Below are 23,048 nucleotides of genomic sequence, written 5' to 3' on the forward strand. Positions count from 1 at the left end.
TGAGCTTGGAAAAACCACCTCCCCAACGCCTAGGCCGAAAGACGAAAATGGGAGGGCCTGAACGAATGCAACGTGTGGCGGAGGGCAGAGTGTGCATGTGCGTGTATGCACGCCTGATGCATCCAGCGTAGTGGGTGCGGGGGAGAAAGGAAAGAGGAGCGGTTGTGTAGTCGGAGGGGTTTAGGCCAGACTTGTTCAGGCAAGCCTGGACGTCTCCCCACCCCTGGCCTCTAAACCCGTCTCGGTTCGGAAGGGGCAGACCTATTTTCCCCAATTTTTGTTTTTTTTGAAGACTCCAGGGCCCCGGGATCGGTCCCTCTCAGAATTGAGGCGATGGGAGAATTCACAACTGGAGGTAATTGGTCTCTGTGCATCCGAGTTTCCTCTCTGCTCAGTTATCGCGAGTCTCCTTGACACTCTTTCCTTTTCCCCGTCATCATTCCCTGGGTTTGGATGATGAACAGAAGCTAGCTCAGCCTTCCAAGGCCCTACTTGTGGTGGAGGAGAATGGAGATTTAAAGGGTGGTGATGGGGGGGGGGGGAGATTACCGTTGAACTGGATCATAATTCTCCATCTGGGGGGAGGATGGAGGATTTAGAGTCTCCTAGATATTGACTTTTTAACAGCGTAATTGTGAGTTATTAATAGGGGATAAAGCTTTTCAGCAATGGGCAGAGCACGTGCGGTTGTACAGATACTTAGAAAACCGGCAAGGCGTAGCTGCCGGACGATCGGACCTCAGATTTATGCTCAACCAAATGTTTTTATTTAGAAGAGTTAAAACCATTTTAAAAATTGGGTATAAATCTGGGGAGTCATTTTTGTATCTCTGGTGGAGGGAAGGATTTGAATCTAATATAAATATAAATAAATGGCGAATATAAATCGTAAGTATTAAAAATAGCAATGTATTATAGTAGGGTTTTATCCGTAAAGTTTTTGTTACATGACGATGTACTTATTTTTTTAGTCAGGGTGAATCTTTTCAAGTAACACAGCAGAGCAGATTATAAACCGAAGTGTAGCGAAAGGTCTTCTCCCGCTGGAGTTCCTAGAGCAAAGAAATAAATTCAGACTACTTTGCATCTTGTTTAGTATTTGCATTGCGAGCTTTGTCATTTCGTGCGACTTTATTAAAGCTCAGTGATCTGTCGCCGTAACGGTCCGGCGACTCGACGTAGCGAGTGCGTTGGTTCTAGCTTTGTAGCTTTTTTCCATTTACTGGGGCTAAATGGAAAAGCCAAATGGTTCGATCCAGCGACAGACTAAATACGGTACTGCCATTTCCTGTGACAAGAGAAATCAACTTTTCTCAAAAATGAGAAAGTGATACAGAGATTGCGTAGGTGTGGAATTTTGAGGGAACCAGATTCGGTAAATGGAAACGCAGTTTCAGAATGTTCTTTTTCACTGTGCTGGAATTGTGGATAGTCGCCCCAATTTGAAAGCCGAGGTTGAGGTTTTCTTAACCGTTACACAGTCACCTCTTTAAGCTGGGACTCCAGACCCCTGCGCCTCTCTGCCTTTAATCTCATCCCAGGTGGAAATAAACCCGCTAAGCCTCACCAACATGCAAATCGTTTTTGCAGTTTGCAAATTATTTCAAAGTCCTTCAGTTAGCTCTTTCCAGAGTAAATCATTCCCATGACAACAGTGCCCCATTTTGTAGTATTGCTGTTATCGGATGGTCTTGCCAGTTTTTCCGTTGTCCCGAGATCGGGACAGTGCTATCCTGTAAGTAAGTGTAGGAAGGATTGCCCGAGCCGAGGTCCAGACTTGTTTATTGTGGAGTTTTGGGTGCCCTACTCACTCTTGATCATAGGGCCTTTGTGATTACTCCTTTAAGCCTTGCAAATTAAAATCACCTTTTCCTTTACTATCTCTTCCCTTTGGGACTTTAGCATAATGCAGTCTTGTATTTGCCCGGGAGGGGAAATAGGGTAAATAGTTCCACAATCTAATCTGTCCGTAGTTGTCAGAAACCATTAGGGAAGATTACTACCTTTCTGCTCTCACTGAGGCCTGCTGATATAACCCAAAGATCTCAAGCTTTGTGACCTTCCTAGGGGTCTTTTGCATTTTTCAAAAGTGGGGCTTAAATTCTGGGAAATGCAATCATGATTGAGTCCTTCTTTTCCACCCGTCTCCTTGGAAGCTCCCAGATGGACCGAGGAAAGGCACTGGAAATATATCTTTATCGAAAACCTCGTAATAACCCCAAAAAACCAACAAGGAAACCAAACGCAAACCCCAAAAGTGTAATAGGTAAATACAACCGACGTCCTGGATTAAGTGAACACTAAGAGTTCAGCCCGAGTTAAATGTTCCAGGTTCTCATGTTATGCCCTCTCTCAGTTCTCAAGTAAATGGGAGTCGTCCCTTTCAAGGATATCCCCTTAAGGAGGTTAGATTTGATCTTTCCTCTAAACCCACTCCCTTTTGCGTCGCTCTTGCAGTGGATTTGCACCCTTTATTCGCCCCTCCTTCAGTCCCACATGCCTTATGTACATATCCGTAATGTATTTATATTAATGTCTGTCTCTTTGTCTAAACTGTAAGCTCATTAATAATAATAATAATAATAATAGTAATAATAGTGGGCAGGGAACATGTCTGGTTACATTGTGCTCTCCCAAGCAGTAAGTGCAGTGCTCTGCACAAAGTAAGCGCTCAATAAACCCAATTGATTGTACCTATTCAACAAACTCTGGTCAGAGGAAATGTTTGGAGTCTCTGCAGCTTTTATGTGTGAAGAAGTCTTTTTTTTTTTTTTTTAAAAAAAAAAAGGGTTTGGAGTTTCTAGGCAACTCACTTCCATTTTCCAAATGACCAATATCTAATTTACACCTCCTTTAGCATCCATGTGGTGGTAGAATAAAGATTAAGGTTACTTCAGCTCTCTCTAGTCACAGCCAGTCATATTTATTGAGCGCTTACTGTGTGCAGAGCACTACACCGAGCACTTGCGAGCGTACAATAGAACAATAAACAAGCACATTCCCTGTCCACAACGAGGGTACAGCGTAGAGTACTCTAGACTGTGCAGTTGTACTCTATTGTACTGTAGTCTCCCCAGTACTTAGCACAGTGCTATGCACACAGTAAGTGCTCAGTAGATGCCATCGATTGACTACAGCTCTACCATTTTAAGGTTTGTAGCTTATTTCTTCTAGAACTAAACTGGGTAGTGACAAAAAAAAAAAATCCATCTGTTTCAGATTCTTTCCCTACCCCCATCTAGTTGTTTTGTAGCTTGGAATTCATCAGATTACTTCTGTTTAAAATGAGAAATTCTGAGTGAGATTTAAGGTTATGTAACTTCCACAGTGCTTTCAACTGTCAAAATGGACACAGGCTTACTCCGAAGGGGATGATGAAACCAATGCCGTTCGCAGGGGGAGCCTCTCTTTTCTTTTTGTTTTTCATCTCTAGGTTCAGCGGCTTTCTGTGCCCCTTCCTTATGCCAAGGGGGCATAAACGTTTTGAGCTGGCTCTGGCTGTTGGCAGAAAATCAAGTTAAAATTATGCCCGGACAATAGTAATGGTAGTTATATTGAGTGCTCACTGTGGGCAGAGAACACTGTACTAAGCACTGGGGAAAAAAGTCCACAGGTGACTTAGACACAGCCCCTGGCCCTCTAGCCTAAAAACAAGATGGGGAAGAAGTTGTCCAGAGACACAGTGGGAAAGTTGAAGGTCTCCTATACAGCTGGGTTTGCGTTCCTTGGCAACCTGGACAGCATTTAGAACAGTGCTTGACACCTAGTAAGGACTTAAATACCATTAAAAAAAAAAATCACACTGTGGCAGTTGCTGTCCGATTTCTGTGCACTTGTTCACAACTGTTTGTCTTCCAAGAATGTGTCACGCAGTATGCAGGCGGGTTCACGTTTGTTGGAAGGATGCTCCTTAACTCTGCCTTTGTGTTCAAGCCTAACGGGGTAAAGACAACATCTCTCACTCCGGAAACTCTGCGTGCTTTAACGAACAATTGGATGAGTATCTTCTTGATCTACAGTTCTGTATTAATTGCTAGGGAAGAAAAACACGAGTCGAACCCAGTTCTTTCACATAAAGGTGGCGATGTAATTTCCGAAGGGCTTCGAATCAGTGAAGAGTGTCTGTTGAACACATACTGTGCGCAGAGCATGTGCTAAGCGCTTAGGAAAGTGCATCTGAATTAATCTACATAATCCCTGCTCCCAAAGGATTTACCTTTTAGAGGATTCATTTCTTCAATAGTATTTATTGAGCCCTTACTATGTGCAGAGCACTGTACAACCTGATTCCCCTGTGTCTACCCCAGCGCTTAGAACAGTGCTCTGCACATAGTAAGCGCTTAAATACTGACATCATTATTATTATTACTAAGCACTTGGAATGTACAAATTGGCAACAGATAGAGACAGTCCCTGCCCATTGACGAGCTTACAATGAATCTGGGGAGAGCAGCAGTCTGGCAGATGTGAAGGGAGCTCTTGGAGGAATTGATCAGTGGTATTTATTGAGCGCTCACTGTGTGCAGAGCACTGGACTAAGCGCTTGGGAGAGCAAAGTACAACAGAATTAGCAGACACGCTCCCTGCCCATAACAAGGAAGAAACTTGAGCAAGGGGTCGGAGGTGGGAAAGGTTAAAACGAAACACTGTGAATAGGTGAGCTTCGGAGGAATGAAGAATGGAGGCTGGGGTGTAGAGGGAGAAGAGAATGTGTGTGTGTATATATATTATATATATAATATATATAAAAAATATATTTATACACACACACGAGGGAGAGAGCTGATGGAGTACCTTGAAACCAGTCCTCTAGACTTTAAAACCGTTCTGGACACGGAATATGTCTCCCAACTCTGTTTTATTGAGTTCTTCCAAGTGCTTAGTAAAGTGCTCTGCACACAGTAAGCGCTCAATAGATACTATCAAAAAAATCAAGAAATTTCCCCTACTTCCTTCTCCCTCTGCATCACCTGCGCATTTGGATCTCTTCCCCCCTTAAACACTTGATATTCACCCCATCCTCAGCCCACAGTACTTATGTACACACCCTTATGCTCTGTATTTTATTTTAGTGTTGTGTCCCCTTCTAGTCTGTAAACTCCTTGTAGACGGGGATCTTGTCTCCAACTCCCTTGTATTGAACTCTCTCAAGCGCTTAGTGTGGTGCACTGCATACAGTAAGTGCTCAATAAATGCCATCGATCTATTGATTGATTCTGGTAGATGCAGAGAGGGATATGTCAGCTCCACTAGAGGATTTTCCACTCTTGGACTTTTACTGCAGGTTGGCAAGAAAAGATTAAAAATATATGTAATTTTTTGAAATTTTGTTTTTGTTTCATCAGGTAGTGTCCTCAGGGAGGCCTCATGATTGGTAGTCAAGAGCAGCGATTGCATGAATAAATGGACTATAATTTTACCTAATATAAATAGGTCTCTTCTCTGCGGAGAAGCAGCGTGGCCTAGTGGATAAAGCATGGGCCTGGGAATCAGAGGACCTGGGTTCTAATCCCAGCTCTGCCACTTGTTTGCTGGGAGACCTTGGGCAAGTCACTGAATTTCTCTGTCCCTCAGTCACCTCATCTGCAAAATGGGGATTAAATCCTCCTCCCTCCAATTTAGACCGTGAGCCCCACTGTCAAGCGTGATTATCTTGTATCTACCCCAGCACTTATTACAGTGCCTGACACATAGTAAGTGCTTAACAAGGACCGTTAAAACAAAGCCACCTTTTATAAGGGCAAGATGGACAAATGTCCCCTTCTTACTGTGATTACCAACTTTGATCCTTGGGGCAGTAATGTAATACATCCACTGTTTTGGCTTTTGTAGTGCTGTTTGTGATCACCTCTTCACTATTGTGAAAAAATCCAAATATCGGGTAGCAAGAGTTGGTAATGGTGGCTTAACTGGTTGGGGGCTAGAAGGAGAATGGCTGTATGTCTGGTTTTATAGCGTATATATTCAATTTTCAACTGGTCAGACACCCATCCAAGACAGCGTGTGTCTGTGTGGTCTTGACAAAGGTGTATATGGTATTGTTGAGGGCCCTTTCAGTGGTCACACTATCTCAAAATCTTTTCTTCCCCCTGGTGACCCCCATTCAGAGTACTTCAGAGTCTAGGGAAAACCACAAGTAGAATCTTCTTGACCGACTCTCGATTATGCAAGTGTGGTTTAGAATAATAATAAATGTGGTATTTGTTAAGCGCTTACTCTCACCCTGCACTGTGCCAAGGGCTGGAATAGACAGGAGATGATCAGATTGGACAGAGTCCCTGCCCCACGTGGCGTGTACAGTCCAAATAGGAGGGAGATTTGATTTTTTAAATCCCCATTTTCCAGATGAGGAAGTGGAAGCACAGAGAAGTCGTATTTATTGAGAGCTGATCGTGTGCAGAGGGCTGTACTAGGCACTTGGGAGAGTACAGTATAAGAGAGTTGGGAGACATCATAAAATAATAATTGTGGTATATGACAAGCGTTGATTATGTGCAAGGCACTGTCCTAAGCACTGAGGTAGATACAAGATAGGGTGGACAGGGTCCCTGTCCCACCTGGGGCTGACAGTCTTAATCCCCATTTTAGTTGAGGTAACTGAGACACAAAGAAGTGAAGTGACATCCGAGGTAGACATGTTTCCCGCCCCCAAGGTATTTACAGTCTAGAGGGGGAGACGGATATTAATATCAATTACAGAAATGGACATAAGTTCATTCAGTCAGCGCATTGTGTACAAAACACTATACCAGGTGCTTGGGAGAGTACAATAAAACTATAAACAGACACATTTCCTCCCCATGTTGAGCTTACAGTCCAGAAGAGGAGACAGACATGAAGAGAAATGATATATTATTATTATTAATTTAGCATAATATCAATATAAATACATGCATCAATAAATAAGTGCTGTGGGGCTGAGGGTGGGGTGAGTGAAGGGTAGAAATCCAATTGCAAGGTGACCCAGAAAGGAGAGAGGGAGTAGGGGAAAAGCATAGTCAGGGAAGGCCTCTTGAAGGAGACGGAATTTTAGTCAAATGACTTGCCCAAGTTCACGCAGCAGACAAGTGACGGAGCCGGGATTAGAACCCAAGTCCTTCCTCCTCTCGGGCCTAAGCTTCTTCCACTAGGCCAAACGGCTTAGAACGATATTCGAGTACTTAATTGAAAGTCATTGGGATTTGTAGAGAGGGACTGGAAAGGTACTCTATTGTTGCATAGAAGGTATAAAGAAAGCCCACGACTTAGTTGCTTGATTATCAGATTCACTAACGCAAATGAGATGTGGACTGTGTCCAGCCCGATTTGCTTGTATGTACCTCAGCGCTTAGTACGGTGCCCGGCACATGGTAAGCGCTTAACATAGACCTTTTGAAAAAAACAAACACCCCACAACCCAAAAGCAATTGTGCCCTGGGAGAGTGGCGTGAGCCAGAATAGGTAGGAAGGTCATTATGCCGAGAGACTCAAACTTGCGTCTCGGGAGTTACTTTGAAACGTGCGTGAGCGTCCCAGGGTAGGAAGAGGAGCCTGCGGGTCCAGGCTCATGGACACACAGAACTTGAGAAGCGACCTCTGGAGTAGGAAGGGGAGGTAGAAGCAGCGGAGCCCAACACATACAGCACAGGCCCAAGAGGAGGAAGGACTTGCTTTCTAATCCCGGCTCCGGCACTTGTCTGCTGCGTGGCCTTGGGTAAGTCACTTAGCTTCTCTGTGCCTCGGTCACCTCACCTGTAAAATGGGGATTAACTGTGAATGCTGTGTGGGATAGGAACTGTATCCAACCTGATCAACTTGTATCTACCCCGGCACTTAATACAGGGCCTGGCACATAGTAAGCGCTTAACAAATACAATTTAAAGAAAAAAAAGGATGGAGGGGAGTGCTCATCGTGGAACTGCTCTGGCTCGATATAAATACATTAATACAACTACATTACTCATCTATAATTAAATATGCAATTCTAGGTCATCTTGGTAACCAGTTGCTCATTTAAGCGTTGTTTCTACGAGAAAATTGTTGGACTCGATGTGCAGTTTTTAGGAATCAGTCGTGCCGTAAATTTGAGGATTGCCAATATTATACAGGCCCCATAATGTTCGCTAAAGACTGAATACAGAAATCAGAATGCAGAGCTTTCTTACCATTCCTAACCCAAAGCTTCAGCGTCTAGTTTCCTTTTCCTCTTTATTTTTTTCCCCCTGAATTATATTGTACCGTAGGATTTCTGCGAGGAAGGTTTCTTGGCTGAGATTCCACCACTGTTTCCTACTTACTGCTCCATTTGCTGAAGATTATCCAGAAGCCTTAGCTGGCAAAGACTGAGTAGGAGGCGATACTATGGTTACTCAGACGTTTTCCCTGGTTGTCCGTTTGTTTAAAAAATGTGACGTTGTGGTAGTATTCATCTTGAAAGCCACTCCACTACTCACTTAAGAGACTGGATAGTCGTAATTAGCTGGGACAGGATGCCTGAAAAGCCCTCAGTGGTCCTCAGGAGTGGAAAAAAAAAGCACCCCACATTTCTAACCGGAACAGTCATGTCGTCACACATACTATGCGAAGCCCGCAGCATAATGAATCGGTCAGTTGTATTTATTTAGTGCTTACTCTCTGTGGGGCTTTTGGGCGAATACGGTTCTACAGAGTTGGTAGACACATGCCCTGCCCACAAGTGAGCTCCTTGTGGGCCGGGATCATTACTATTTATTGTTGTATTTTTCTTTCCCAAGCACTTAGAACAGTGCGCTGCACACCGTAAGTGTTTAATAAATACAGTTGAAAGAATGAATGAGCTTACAGTCTAGAGGATAACGTGAAGCATCCTAAATTGGGCCAGAGGTTGGGCTTCCCAGCTCCCCTGACCTTTCCTGTCAAGCAGGTGAAAGAAATGTCCAGAAAGGGCCTTCATCTTCCCCGCCCCCCAAACCCAGAGTGGTCCTCTCCACCGCCCACAGTGCAGGCTGCTCAAGGGCTGGGTGGATCACTTCAGCTCAGAAACAGATCCCTCCTCCTCCATCTCCTCCTCCATCTCCTCCTCCATCTCCTCCTCCTCCTCCATCTCCATCTCCTCCTCCTCCATCTCCATCTCCTCCTCCTCCTCCTCCATCTCCTCCTCCTCCATCTCATCCTCCTCCTCCTCCATCGCGTCCTCCTCCTCCATCTCGTCCTCGTCCTCCTTCTCCATCTCCTCCATCTCCTCCATCTCCTCCATCTCCTCCATCTCCTCCTCCTCCTCCTCCTCCTCCTCCTCCTCCTCCCTCCTCCTCCCTCCTCCTCCCTCCTCCTCCCTCCTCCTCCCTCCTCCTCCCTCCTCCTTCTCCTCCATCTCGTCCTCCATCTCCTCCTCCTCCTCCATCTCCTCCTCCTCCTCCTCCTCCTCCTCCTCCTCCTCCTCCTCCATCTCGTCCTCCTCCTCCGTCTCGACCTCCATCTCGTCGTCCTCCATCTCGTCGTCCTCCTCCTCCGTCTCGTCATCCTCCTCCGTCTCGTCCTCCTCCTCCGTCTCGTCCTCCTCCTCCGTCTCGTCCTCCTCCGTCTCGTCCTCCTCCGTCTCATCCTCCTCCGTCTCGTCCTCCTCCTCCTCCTTTTCCTCCTCTTCCTCCTCCTCCTTCTCCTCCTCCATCTCCTCCTCCATCTCCATCGAATGCCTCACTGGCTAAGACTCCAAGCCGTTCTGTTGCCGGACGGAGGCTGGGGAAGAGGAGAAAGAAGGGGATGAGCCAACAGTCTTCCATCGCATCCTGCGCCATGAAAACCTGTCTCACGGTGGGGGTGGAAGTCAGCGGCACAGGGTCCCTCCTGTGGATGGCCTGGAGGTCCTCCGGGGTGATAGCAGATTCAATCATTCATTCGATTGTATTTATTGAGCGCTTAGTGCATGCAAGGGACTGTACCAAGCGCTTGGGAGAGGACAATATCACAATAAACGGACACGTTCCCTGCTCACAATGAGGGCACGGTCTAGAGGAATTTTTTCATGTCTTAGGATTTGGTGGTGTTTGCTTGCCTCCTCACAGGTTTAAACCATACAACAATTTGGGAACTATCACTTGGTATCGATTCAGTCAGTCAAAGGTATTTAGTAAGTGCTTACTGCGGGCAGAGCACTGTACTAAACGTTTGGGAGAGTACACTATAGTAGAGTTGGTAGACACGTTCCCTGCCCCCAGTGAGCTTTCGGTCTAGAGGATTCTCCAGAGATAGGTGGAGAAGCAGCGTGGCTCAGTGGAAAGAGCACGGGCTTTGGAGTCAGAGGTCATGGGTTCGAATCCCAGCTCTGCCACTTGTCAGCTGTGTGACTGTGGGCAAGTCGCTTAACTTCTCTGTGCTTGTTACCTCATCTGTAAAATGGGGATTAAGACTGTGAGCCCCACGTGGGACAACCTGATTCCCCTGTGTCTACCCCAGCGCTTAGAACAGTGCTCTGCACATAGTAAACGCTTAACAAACACCAACATTATTAAAGCAATGAAAAAGGAAGTTAGTTCACTTTATCTTTAATGGGATCTGCCTGGTGGAAATCAATTTTTCCAAGTTTTCATTATACCTAATGTTCAACAATGCTTTGAAAAAGCAAACTCTTTGGAGACTAAGGGAATTATGAATCTGTAACTTTAGTCTTATTTGATTTCCAGCCTGATTGTTTAAATCTTGGCACCAGTAAGCATTGGATTCTTGCATTAGTGACTTATTGCCTGCCCTTTCAGGTATCAAGCAAACGTATGCTGTTGATGCCATTTAAGATAGCTATCAGTGTCTGCTTTCACATTCTAAGTTGAAAAATCTGCTAATTCAACAGAAATGGAAGTTTTTTTTTCTTTCTACAGATCGTGCAGTCATTCTTTTGTCTTTGTGAAAATGAAGTTTTGTGTACACTTTCAGATTCAAATTGTGTTGTCGCCATTTTATGACAGGGGAAGAGCAGAATACCGGAGTGACTTCACATTACTAGAGCAAGGTATTGAGTGAAAACTTCAAGAACAGATTAGATCAATCCAATGTCTACAGCAAGGCACGTCTGTTGAGAAACACAACTCATAGAGCTATTTTGAATTTTGCTTTGCTTCTGTTAATTATTAAGCAAGTCATTAGCAGAATTAAGAGACATTCAATCCAAGAAAGAGTTGGTCTTGAGCAGTATTAAAAAATCATATATCCTTTCTCCCCTCTTGCCGATGCATTATAGTTTTGCCCTGTACAAGTTTCAGATAAGGTTGGTAACTCAGCCGGGGTAACGGCAAGTAAGCAGGAGACTAGAAATGAAAAGCCAAGGAGGGAAACACAATTTTGTGATCAACACATCCGACTGGAGTGATTTCTAATTCGAACTCAAGTGGAGGGCTGTGCTTTTTGGTCCTGGTTGCTGAGTTTTAGCTCCTTAGAGTCGAATAGGGTGGTTGTGAAGAGTAGCCAGTAGAGATCTTGGTAATGTACTTTGATACATGTGGTGATTTATGGACTTTGGTAATGATAATGGGCTCTGTTGCCTCTTTGGAAAGGGGGAGTACCCACTCGCTCCAGCTTTTCTTTTTTCTTTCAAACCTGTAGTAGTATTCCGGAAGTGAATTCTATCAGAGAAGCATCTGTTTACTACCTGTTTATTCCCTCCTGGAGGAGTTAGGTGATTCGGGAATAAATTCAGAAATTTATTCCCTGGAGGATTTTTTGAGATGGGGTAAAATTTATATCTACACTTGCTATTCACTCTGAGATAAGAAAAATACAAGTATTATACTCTACGCATTGGGCACTTTTCATCAGCTTTCATCAGCCTTTTTAAGCAGCGTGGCTTAGTGGAAAGACCCTGGGCTCGGGAGTCAGAATCGTGGGTTCTAATCCTGGCTCTGCCATTTGTCAGCTGTGTGATTTTGGGCAAGTGGCTTAACTTCTCTGTCACCTCATCTATAAAATGGGGATTAAGACGGCGAGCCCCATGTGGGACAACCTGATTACCTTCTATCTCTCCCAGCGCTTGGCACATAGTTAACGCTTAACAAATACTGTCATTATTATTATCATTTTAGTAAAGAGATTTATTTTAATTTCATTCGGGCAGAAACTAACTCTAAAATTAAACTTAATTTCATTTAAAGCCATGTAGTGCTGTCAAATATTACATTCTTATATATATTTATTAAAAATGGTATTTAAGCGCTTAGTGTGTGCTAGTTAGTTCTCTAGACTAAGCTCATTACGGGCAGGGAAAATGTCTATTACTTCTGTTGTGTTGTACTCTCCCAAGCTCTTACTACAGTGCTCTGCACGTAGTAAGCGCTCAATAAATGTTCCTGCCCACAACGAGTTTACAGTCGAGAGGCTATGCAGGTCCTTTTTTTTATTTTATGGTATTTGTTCAGCACTTACTATGTCATTCATTATACTAAGCCCTAAGTAGATACAAATTAATCAGGTTGGACACAGCCCCCGCCCCACCTGAGGCTCTCCGCTCGACTGCTTGTCTGCTGTGTGGCCTTGGGCAAGTCATTTTACTTCTCTGTACCTCAGTCACCTCATCTGTAAAATGGGGATTGAGACTGTGAGCCCCACGTGGGACTGTGTCCAACCTGATTTGCTTGTATCCACTCCAGCACTTAGAACAGTGCCTGACACATAGTAAGCGCTTAACAAATACCACAATTATTATTATTATTATTATCAATCCCTATTTTACAGATGAGGGAACTGAGGTACAGAGAAAGTGAAATGGCTTGCCCAAGATCCCTCAGCAAACAGTTGGTGAAGCCGGGATTAGAACCCAGGTTCTTCTGTCTCCTAGATCTATCGACGAGGCTACACTGCTTCTCCTGTTTAATTCTGTGACAGCCGTGGCTGGTATAGAAATGCTTGCAGTTTTTGTCAATCAGTCATATTTATTGGGCACATACTGTGTGCAGAGCACTGTACTAAGGCCTTACCCAAAGAACTGTCGAGAGCTAACTTTACCTGGCTTTTTGCCGAGAAGTAGGTCGGAGGGGATAACGGGAGAGCACGTGTCAGTACAGATATACCGGGACGTAGCTCGGAAGCGGTCTCCACGTTTACCACTGTCCTGTGCCCTGGACCCCGAGGCTTGCGTTGTAGCAGAGTGTTAGCGTATTTCTTACGGTGAGGTAGCTTTCACTTGTCACCCAGCAAAGGGGCTTCCATGCAACACTTATTATTTGGTTACCTTCACGTCAGGGAGGAGTGAAAAAAAAATGACAATCCGACTTGCCCTTTTATGTTAAACCATCATCCCCAGCCCCCTCAACCACTCCCCTACTGAAGGCCAGGGTGGGGGGAGGGCTGCAGTATGTTATGAACTACATAGTTTCTACGGAAGCCTGCATCGAAACACAGATATGGGCAAATAACCACATAAAAGTGCTAATGCTGTTCACCAGAGTTTTACCGAGCTTATATCATTTTTAACTCTGTGATCTAGAAACACCCCATTAGTCATAGCAGGGGCATGTTAATGTACTATAACCTCATTGGAAGACAACTTCCCATTTGCGTCCAGAACCAACAGCATAAAACGTCATCGTATAAAACGTCAGCACCCATCAACCTGTATTTAAATTAAGGCTCCACCCTTGCTATTGGAGTCCAAACTCCAGCTAGTTGAAGTTCTTCGATATCTCTCCCAAAGAATCACCTTCTTTGGGTTTTCTAAGTGGTCTGTGAGATTATCATATTCAACAGTCAAAACTAATTTCAAGCCCACAAGATTTTGACTAACCTATGTACCGGATAGGATCGGTGACTTCTTTACCCAGGAGAACCAATCTTTCCTTAAACAGCTTTTCACAGCCATCTACTTGTCAGTTACATAAATAGCCTCATTTTACTCCTAGCGAAGCTGGAGGTCCGGCTGTCTTTTTGCCTGTGGTCTCCGACAGCGACTGCTCTAGTTGGGATTAGAATTTGGAATCTTTTGTTCCCAGTTTAGGTCTTAGAATCTCCTCTAGGCTGTCAGCTCACTGGGGGCAGGGAAGGTGTCTGCCAACTCTGCCGAATGGTGCTCTCCTGAGTGCTTGATACAATGCTCTGCCCACAGGAAGCGCTCAATAAAAATTATTTATCTATCAGTTGGTTGATCTTAGAGTTAGAGCCTGCTCATTCTGTATTTGATATTCTTCCAACCTACGGTCTTTTGGTCCTTCTCCTTCATGGAACATCCGGAACTGAACGACAGATCCCTCTGGTAAGAGTCAGATGTACTACCTAGAGGAGATTTATACTTCCTCGAACATGGTAGTTTTGGAGAACCAGAAAATCATTTAATTTGAGGGGGAATCTGTATTACGATTCCCCTCAGGCCTTTGTTACTGGTAATTGTAAGGTCCTAAGCAATATAGAGTTTAATAGACAAGTGCATGTTGCAGTCCATAAAACAGTACCTGTCATAGGAATGTTTGACTTTGGAAATTCCCACGGTACCTTGTGAATGACGAGATATTAATAGCGGAGAAGTGATAGCAATTAGAATCAACATTTGGAGAGTCATTCTCCAGAATCACTTCCTGTGTATTGATGATGGCCTTGCCTTTAAACCCTCTCTGAAAGAAGTTTACAGACATCTTCAAGATGCAGAGGACTGCATAATGCCAAAATGGCATAAAGATCTCGACTCTTATTATCATCATTTATTCAGAAGCCACAGTTTTTTAAAAAATGGTGTTTAAGCGCTTAATCGATGCCAGGCAGATGCAGATGATTGGTTGGACACAGTCCCTGTCCCACACGGGGCTCACAATCTTAGTCCCTGTTTTACAGATTAGGTGACTGAGGCACAGAGAAGTGAAGTGACTTGCCCAAGGTCACGCAGCAGATAAGTGGCAGAGCTGGGGTTAGAGTCCAAGTCTTCTGACTCTCAGGCCTGGGCCTCTTTCCGCTAGGCCATGCACCTTCTCCTAGTAGTGCTTTGCCGTATAATGAGAAATAGGTTCAAGATCATGAGTTCTAATCCTTGATCTGCCACTTGTCTGTTGTTGTGGCCTTGGGCAAGTCACTTAACTAGTCTGTGCCTTAATTCCCTCATCTGTAAAATGGAAATTAAGACTGTGAGCCTCATGTGGGACTGGGACTGTGTCCTATCTGATTTGTTCATATCCACCCCAGCGCTTAGAACAGTGCCTGGCACATAGTAAGCGCTTAACAAATGCCACAGTTATTATTATTAGGGAAAAAAAACCACCCAAAGCCACCTTTGTGGCTTTCACGCTAGGGCCCGCCTGAGAGCAAACCTCAGGTTTTCCTCTTTGAAGAGTAAATGCCATTCACAGGGGTGGCTCTTTCATTTTGAGACCCCTGTCATCCTTTTATAAGGACACCGGAAGGCACTGCCTGCTCTAGGACCCCAACAGTAATTTCTGCTACAGTGGTTATTTCCATTACCCGATTTGGCTGTGTAACCGAAGTGCTGGGGAACGTTCTTCATCATAAAGTGAGTTTGTTCTGGGTCTGACACGGTCCCCAAGTCTGCGCAAGTTTATTCAGTGGAGGAAGAAATGGTCGTGCCCCTGGGTGGAAATCTGTCAAGGAGTGGGTCCTTCGTGCCTCCCCTCCTCTGCCCCAGCCGTACTTAGTTGCACCATTTCTTTGTGTTTGGGCAATTGAACGGTGTTTAATGGCGTAAAATAACAATGAGTGGCAAGAGTGGAAGACATTGTACACGTGGTGGTGGATCGAGCATTAATATTGGCATTTGTATCTTGTGTGGCATCTGCAAACCATTTGCTCCCTGGCCCACTTGGAGAAGCAGCGTGGCCTAGTGGTTAAAGCAAAGGCCTGGAAGTCGGGAGGCCCTGGGTTCTAATCCCAGCTCCGCTACTTGTCTTCTCTGTGACCTTGGGCAGGTCAGTCGGTTCACTTCTCCGTGCCTGTTACCTCATCTGTAAAATGGGGATTAAGACCGCAATCCTCATGTGGGACAGGGACTGCGTCCAACCTGATACCCTTGTATTTACCCCAGTGCTTAGAACAGTGCCTGGCACGTAGCGCCTAAGCAATGCCATCATCATTATTATTATATCTATGGTTTCTATAGTATGATTTTCCCAATCATTCAGTAGCTTTTGAGTGCTTCCTTCGTACGAAGCGTTATACAGATTGCTTGGGAGAGAGCAGTAGTTAGGGGACACGATCCCTGTCCTAGAGGAGCTGACGGGCTAGTCGGAAAGTCAGCCCCTAAAATAAATTACAGGTGAGGGGAGCAGCAGAGTTTAAAGATACATACGAGAGAGTGGACGGGGAGAGTACCCAAGTGCTTAGGCAATGCCGTAGTGCCAAAGCAGTAGTTGGAAGGGGAGTAGGTGGACAGTGAAAAGCGACAACTTTTTACCGTTTGAAATCAGTGTCATAATGTTTATGAAGTGAATACCACCTGTTGTGGAAGGTAAAATGGGACAACTGATTTACGTCTTCAATAAATGAGATTTCCTAAATCTTCAGTTATCGAGCATTGCTGCAGATGAGGATTTTTGAAGAGGTTTACTGTGTTCTGTGAGAGCACTGTTATTCTCCGTTGTGCGAGTTGTGTGTTTCACTGCAGTGACTCAGTTATATTTATTGAGCGCTCACCGCGTGCAGTGTACTAAGCAGTATACTAAGCAGTGTACTTAGCAGTGTACTAATCGCTTGGGAGAGTACAGTGTAACAGAGTTAGTAGACATGCTCCCTGCCCATAGTGAGCTTACAGTCTAGAGGTGAACATGGACAATATAAATAACTACATTACAGAAATGTACGTAAGTGTTATGGTGCTGGGGGAGGGGGTGAATAAAGGGAGCAAGTGCTCGCTTTATTCATTTATTCATTGTTCCCTGCAGTGGTCTTTCGTTCCTATCAGTAGGCTGGAGTTGGACCCTAGGTTCATTCATTCAGTCCTATTTATTGAGCGCTTACTGTGTACAGAGTACTGGGAGAATACAAACAGTAAACAGACACATTCCCTGCCCACAGTGAGCGTACAGTCGAGAGATAGGGAGCATCCTGTAGTTGGGTCTCATTTTTCCCACCCTTTGTCAGAATTTTTTTCAGGCTTCTGGAGGTGAGTTGTCTCTGTTGCTGTTGCCCAGCGCCCCTCAATGTTAACTTATGCTTTCATCCTCCTCCACCTTGCCGAGGACCAATCGATCGTTTGTTTTCTTCTTATAGGCCTTTCTTTGATAGGAAGGAAAATGCCGCTTTCCTGTGCTTTGAACAGAGCAGAGTGAAACTGCTATTTTTCTAAGGGAGTGGAGAAGGGATTTCATCTGTGCTTCCTTCCAACCTCAGTTTTCTAATCTCAGAGAAGGTTTTAATTCACATTTTGGGTCTCCCATCCTAATAATGGTGAGGAATTGGATCAGCTGCTGAAGTACAGTGAAACACAAATTTTTATTTTACCTCTCTTGATGTGACCAGTTCTTTCTTAAGCTGATTGAATTAGCTGTGGCCTCTGAAAGATTCTAATGTATTACTGGTTTGGGAATCAGTCAATTCTGTATGAGAGCTTACTGCGTGCAGAGCACTGTACTAAGTACTTAGGAGAGTACAATATAGCAAAATAACAGAGTTGGTAGACCTATTCCCTGCCCACATCGAGCTTACTGAACAGAGGATAGAGAGACAGTCATTTGTGGAGAGAGTGGAAAGCCCCTTGTTGTATGAGCTTAGGTTCTTTCACTTTCCACTTTCTCTTTGCTGTCTCCACTCGCACCACCGTCTTTACTGGGTAATCTAATAAATCTCCTTTTCATCTCTTGTAAGTAATATTTTGAGGACTCTGGTTCGGAATGCTGTACATAGACTGGTTCTAGCAACCCCCTCCCCCCCCAACATCCTGTCTCTTTCCGCACCTTTACCTCTTTTTCCTTTTCCCTTTCCCCTGTACACCATACTTGAAACTTATTTTTGACCTGCTGTCCAGGTGAAGCGCTGAGGGGAGCCAAAGGCTAGCTAGCCTTGTTACCCTCCCCTTCTAATAATAATGATAATTATGGCATTTGTTAAGCACTTACTATGGGCCAAGCACTGTTTTAAGCACTGGGTGAGAAGCAGCATGGTTTGGTGGAAAGAGCCTGGGCCTGGGAGTCAGAGGTCGTGGGTTCTAATCCCGGCTCCGCCGCTTGTCAGCTGTGTGACCTTGGGCAAGTCACTTAACTTCTCTGTGCCTCAGTTACCTCATCTGTAAAATGGGGACTGTGAGCCCTACTTCGGACAACCCGATTACCTTGTATCTACCGCAGTGCTTAGAACAGTACTTGGCACATAATAGTACTTGGCGCTTATTATGGTTATGATACCAACATCATTATTATTATTAATCAGGGTGGACATAGTTCCTGTCCCACATGGAGCTCAAAGTTTAAGAAGTAGGGAGCAGGATTTAATTTTCATTTTACAGATGGAGGAAATTGAGACACAGTGAAGTGATTTGCCCAAGGTCACCCAGCAGACAAGTGTCAGATCCGGATTAGAACCCAGGTCTTCCGACTCCCAGGCCCGTGCCCTTTCCACTAGGCCATGCTGCTTCTCTCTCTTACCTTTCCCTCACTCCATTAACAGTCATCCTGGCCTCTGGGTCAGTGTCACGAATCCCATTTGGCCGGTGAGAAAATTGAACCACCCTAGGAAATAGTGACATTCAGGAAGTCGTTGACTGAAAACATTTTGAATTATGATAAATGATATTTAAAGTTCCTAAATTTATACCTTGTTCCAGCTTTACAACACATCGGTTTCATCGATACAACACTTTATGGCATGATTATGGCATCCTTTATGACACTGGCGCTGAGTTTGGGGATGGTGGGGAGGATGCACATGAGCCCAGGGAAGTTAGCGTCAAAAGCCACGATGTGGAGGAAGGTGAGAAAAGGGGGAAATTTTAAAGCGGGCGAGGGGATGCAGTGGGAGAGGCCCGAAGGGCAGGAGGAGTTACTCATCACCAATTGGAGTCACGGGGGAGGATTGACATATATAATGAAAGTCACCTACCCTGGCAAGGAACCTCTTTCAACTCAATATAAATATATTAATCGATCAATGATATTTATTGAGCGCTTACTGTTATAGAGCGCTGTATGAAGCACTCTGGAAAGTACAAGAGTTGGGAGACACATTCCCAGCCCACATGAGCTTACAGACTAGAGGGGCAGACAGACATGAACAGAAACAAATGAACTATGGACATGTACGTAAGTGCTGTGGGGCTGAGGGTGGGATGAATGTCAAGTACCCCCTTTTTCTCTCTCCCAACTGAACCCTTCTGTTTGTTTTGTTTTTCCTTATGCTTCTGTGTTCTCCCCAACCCTGCAGTGACGAAATGGTTCTTTTTCTGTGGGAGAGGTGAATGCAAAGGTTAGTCATTTACTGATTTCTGACTTCAGTCACCGACTTCCTCCCTACATGGAAGGTGAACTTGTGGCCTGAATTTTGCTGGCCATTCACCCCTCTCGATTGACTCTGAAAGATAAATGGAGGTGCTATCTTTTTCTTCCCATCAGCAATCTCTACTGCTCTGTGATGGTTCTTTTATAGTTCATATAATTACCCCAAGTTTAGTTACCTACAGAAGTTTACCAACAACCTGAGATAATTACAGGGCGCATGGCTGGTTGACCTAGAGAAGGTGATTTTTTTCTGATTTTTAAGAGTACAGTTCTAGCTCCCAACTGGGATGTTCAAAGCTAACCTGGACTGAACCGGAGATGGTCAAAGCCTGACAGGAGATGTCCCAGCCAGGCAGAAGACAATGATGCCCGTGCAAAAACACGGTTCATATTCACCTGTATCCCGTGTAAGAAAGTTCCTCTAAGACTGTAAGCTCGTTGTGGTCAGGGACTGTGTCTATTTATTGTTATATTGTACTTCCCAAGCGCTTAGTACTGTGCTTCGTGCACAGTAAGCGCTCAATAAATACGATTGAATGAATGGAAAAAAAAGGATGGACCATTTCTTTTTCAATTGTGTTGTCAATTATTTATTCAGCTGTTTCATTCTTTCTTGGGCTACTGTATCTTTATCCTTCCTCCTGTTCCCACCGTTTGTGAATAATTTATGTTTCCTTGTGTCCTCCATTAGGTCAGGGGGACTACAGTGTGTCCTCCCGAGGACTCAGTACAGTTCAACACTCTGGTATTCAGGAGATACTATTGATTGGATTAATTTTTTTTTCCTTTTTTTTTTTTTTTTCCAGCCCAGGCTCACGTCCAGTCCAGAGTGTCAGGCACTGGCTCCTCCAGACTGAGCCTAAGGGAGCTAAATACAGGGTGGTCAAAGTATTTGATCAACGGTACTTACTGAGCGCTTACTGTGTATAGGGCCCTGTATGGAGCACTCGGGAAAGTACAGCAGAGTTGGGAGACACGTTCCCAGCCCACAGTGAGCTTACAGTCTGGGGTGGGGACAGACATTAACAGAAACAAATAAACTACAGACATGTACGTAAGTGCTGTGGGGCTGAGGGTGGGATGAATGTACATCCCAGAGCCCGGCTGGTTGTTTTATAGGCCGACTAGTCTGCAGGCTGGACCCAAAGTCAGCCCTCTTCAGAAAACTATCCTTAATTGTAGAAGCAGCGTGGCTTAGTGGAAAGAGCCCGGGCTTGGGAGTCAGCGGTCATGGGTTCTAATCCCGGCTCCGCCACGTCTGCTGTGTGACCTTGGGTAAGTCACTTAACTTCTCTGTGCCTCAGTTCCCTCATCTGTAAAATAGGGATTAAGACTGTGAGCCCCATGTGGGACAACCTGATGACCTTGTACCTACCCCAGCACTTAGAACAGTGCTTGGCACATAGTAAGCGCTTAACAAATACCACTATTATTATTATTAATTGACCCAAGAGGCAAAAATGTTCAACCAAACAGGGCTCTACCTCTCTCCTCCTGTACCTTCTTAATTACTAAGATTGCCTGGCTAATTACACCTACTGTTTTGACTCACAGTAATAATAATCGTGGTATTTGTTAATTGCTTCCTATGTGCCAGGCACTCTACTAGGTGTTGGGGTGGATATAAGCAAGTAGGGTTGGACACAGTCCCTGTCCCACATGGGGCTCGCAGTCTTCATTTCCATTTTACAGATGAGGTAACTGAGGCGCGGAGAAGTGAAGTGACTTCCTCAAGGCCACACAGCAGACAAGTGGCAGAGCCGGGATTAGAACCCAGTCTGTCTGACGCCCAAGCCCATGCACTAACGACCAAACAACACTACTTCTACTCTAAATGAATCCGGCACATAATGCACTTGAATCAGTGGGTTTCATTAAGTATTTACCGTTAGAGCCTGTCCTGAGCACTTGGGAGAGTACAGTGGATTTAATATTTTTATTATTGATATTATTATGGTATTAAGCATTTAGATGCTTCAAGCACTGTTCTAAGGACTGGAATAGATACAGGTTAATCAGGTCGGTCACAGTCTCTGTTTCACATGGGGCTCACAGTCTAAGCGGGGGGACAGGCCCTGAATCTGTATTTTACAGATGAGGAAAGAGAGGCACAGAGAAGTTAAGTGACTTGCTCAAGGGCACGCAGGAAGCGTGGCAGAGTCTGGATTAGAACCCAGGCCCTTTGACTCAGAAGTCTATCCTCTTTCCACTTGGCCGTGCTGTTCCCCGATCCTAGACATGATCCCTGCCCTCAAGGAAATTAGAGTCTAGCAGGATACCCCTCACAGTGTTCGGTGTCCCTCACTGCCTACTTGCTTTATGTAATTCATGCCTGGCTAGGAAAAAAGCAGCGTGGCCTGGTGGAAAAAGCACAGGCCTGGGAGTCAGAGGACCTAGTTTTCAATCCCGGCTCTGCCGTTTGCTTGCCGTGTGACCACGGACAGGGCATTTAACTTCCCTGTGCCTCAGTTACTTCATCTGTAAAATGGGGGTTAAATCCTCTTCCCTCCAACTGTGACTGTCAGCCCCATCTGGGACACGGACTGTGTCCAACCTAATTATCTCATATTGACCCTGGTGCTTAGAATCGTGCTCGATACGTGGTAACTGCTTAACAGATGACAGTTAAAAAAAAAAAGAAAAAAAAAAAGAGCACGAGTGGCATTGGCAAACCACTAGCAGTTTAATTGCTTCCTGCAAGTCGTCAGCCCCAGAGTCCCAGGACCAAGGGTCTTCCGCTGTTCTCAGTGAAAGACCGCCCAGCATCATCATCACCGGTGGGAGATTCCACTGTCATCCTCAGAGTAGTTTTTTTAATGGTATTTATTAAGCCCTTACTACGTACCAGGCACTGTAATAAGCATTGGGAGAGATGCAAGCTCGTGAGGTTGGACGCAGTCCCCGTCCCACGCGGGACTCATAGTCTAAATCCCCATTTTACAGATGAGGGAACTGAACCGCAGAGGAGTTCAGCGACATGCCCAGACATGCCCAGAGCGGGGAAGCGGCAGAGCCAGGATTGGAATCCAGATCCTTCTGACCCCCAGGCGCTTGCTCTATCCATAAGGCCACACTGCTTCTTGTAGTCATGGTATTTATTAAATGCCTGAAGCGGACAAAACCATAGACGAGGCTCTCTGGAGAAACACAGAGACATTGATTCATTGAGATCCCTGGCTCTCAGTGGCTCCCAATTTAGAGGGACGGGTGGAAGGGTAGAGTGATAGGCTGAGTGCTACTTGGACTAAACTGTTTCATAGCAAATCATTAAGCAGGGGAGGAAAACCTCCTCAGGTTCCTCTCCATTTTACCCTAAATGGCTAAGGAGTGAGCAGGGCAGACGAAGGCAGCTCCTCCTTGCAGGAGGCTAGTCTAGTCCCCATTACCCAACAGTGTTGTGCTTGCTCCGAGTTAGACGAACTGGGTTCTCATCCTGGCTCTGCTTCTTGTCTGCTGTGTGGCCTTGAGGAAGTCACTTCAATTCTCTGTGCCTCAGTGACCTCATCTTAAAATGGAAATGAAGTCTGCGAGCCCCATTTGGGACGGGGATTGTGTCCAACCCCATTTGCTTGTATCCACCCCAACCCCTAGTAGAGTGCCTGGCACATAGTAAGCAATTAACAAATACCACTAGTATTATTACTCTGAGTCAAAATAGGTTTAGTAATTGGAAGAATTAGAAAAATG

General features: G+C 45.1%; 1 protein-coding gene across 5 annotated transcripts in view; it reads left to right on the top strand.

Annotated features, from left to right (window-relative positions):
* CSNK1G1 (casein kinase 1 gamma 1) overlaps positions 1–23,048 on the top strand; it is a 205,392-nt gene that overhangs the window by 2,269 nt on the left and 180,075 nt on the right. The window contains exon 1 of one of the 5 annotated variants that reach the window (XM_029065565.2): positions 285–355. The exons of the other annotated variants lie outside the window; for them this stretch is intronic. The gene's annotated coding sequence lies outside the window, so the exon portion shown is untranslated. Of the gene's footprint in view, positions 1–284; positions 356–23,048 lie in introns of those variants that run through there. 5 annotated transcript variants of the gene reach the window in all.

The sequence above is a fragment of the Ornithorhynchus anatinus genome, chromosome 5, assembly GCF_004115215.2.
Source record: "Ornithorhynchus anatinus isolate Pmale09 chromosome 5, mOrnAna1.pri.v4, whole genome shotgun sequence".
NCBI lineage: Eukaryota > Metazoa > Chordata > Mammalia > Monotremata > Ornithorhynchidae > Ornithorhynchus > Ornithorhynchus anatinus.